The sequence below is a fragment of the Syngnathus typhle genome, unplaced genomic scaffold (assembly GCF_033458585.1).
Source record: "Syngnathus typhle isolate RoL2023-S1 ecotype Sweden unplaced genomic scaffold, RoL_Styp_1.0 HiC_scaffold_41, whole genome shotgun sequence".
NCBI classification, from domain to species: Eukaryota; Metazoa; Chordata; class Actinopteri; order Syngnathiformes; family Syngnathidae; genus Syngnathus; species Syngnathus typhle.
The window spans coordinates 751,998-753,761 of record NW_026871947.1 but is presented as its reverse complement, the minus strand read 5'-3'; positions in this window follow the sequence as shown (position 1 = coordinate 753,761).

Here is a 1,764-nt window from a genome sequence, read left to right as displayed (position 1 = left end):
CAAAGAACCAACAATTTATAGCGCACTCCCTTTTACTATTACCTTGTTCCTTCAGTCATCTTCTCACAAGCATAACTGACCCTCCTAAAAAAAAAATAATGATACCAAAAATAATGTTTAAAAACAATATACACAGCTTCCTCCTGCCACTTTCCCTATCACCTTGAAGATTATCGTTCTCATTTTTGTTGATGCCAATTCTTTAAATTAAATGCTTACTCTTGATAATGGAGTCACGCCATATCACAAAGTTTGAAAACCTTCCACGCTCCCCCTTTCTACCTATCAAAACCAATTAGGAATATTTTTGCTGTCATGATCATCATTGTGGCCCTCACACTTATTGTTCCTGTACTTTAAATTGTCAATTTTTGTACATTTAAAGCCCTTTGAGACTTGCTTGTGGGCTATATAAATAAACTTGACTTGCCTTTAACTTTATTATTATTCAACTTCTTCTGCATTCTTCTGCCTCTTTTTATTTATTTATTCATTTTTTAGCTTAACTACTTCTACGAATTAATCTGATTCACTTCATTCCACTTTTAACACATTCCAAATATTCATGCCAAATATTCTAAATATTTACGGTTTTCGAGAAATTTACAAATTTTAAGCCAATATTTCACCATTCATTCTTCATGGGACATTTAATATTTCTCATTTTCTTCCACATAATTCCTCCAAAAATGACAAATTCTAATTATTATTGTTAATCCTCCGTGACCCTCGTAAGGACAAGCCACACCAGTAATGGATGGATGGATGGTTAATCCTAACCCTAAATGCCTATCTACACTAAGTGTCTACACTGTTTTTGCCATTATTCACATGTCCTGAATGTTGTTAGTCACCTAAATGTTGAACAGAGGGTGTGTTTTTACCGAAGTCAAATTCCTTGTTTGGCACGCTCAAACATGGCGAATAAAAAACTCTTGAATCTTGAATCTATCATAAAGTGTCATTTAAATCAATTATCGCAAGGGTCATGCCACTGTATTTGTTATTTAAAGCTCTACTGTATCCTTTTTTAATTAAGTAATACCCTGTATTACTATTTTGCTGACTATCCAAAATTCCAACTTTCTTATGGCCCCTCACCCCTTCAAGCAAAAATATGCATCCTATAAATCAGTCGTAATTGATGTATAATTAAATTCTGTCGTTTTGATAAATCTAGTTTCTATCGATCAATATCCACTTTGCAAAGTTTCTGATCACTCTGTCGTATGATTTGTTATTATTAGTGCATCTTCACTGTCCATATCTATGTATTTTGTTTTTATCCCCGTTTTAGTGTCAATAAGCAGCCTTATTATTCCCTCTTTTATCAAAACTCCTCAGATATGTCCGCCCCAGCACCCAAACACACTTCCATCCCTTTTGTCCCACACTCCACCAACTTTGTAATGCTTCAGCAGTCTTTAGCAATGTGTCCAGTTTGACTTCATGTGACTCATGCAAGTCTTTAGCAGCCTCTCCTCTTAGATTCTCATGATGATGATTCAGGGCTGGATCGTCCGCCACTCTCAAATGTTATCAGTCTTCCTGTGTAGTATTTGTTCTTTACACCCCAAATCTTCCTATTAACATTTTGTATCCTATCAGTTGCGCACACTCATCATCTTACTATGCGACAGTGTGTGGATTAGGACATAACAATTCTTGTGTTAAGTGTTGATCGCGATTTGGAGTCAGATCAATAGCTAAAATCCGTATCCTAACAATTTTGCGAGTTCCTTCTGTCAAAGAGAAGACCAGTAG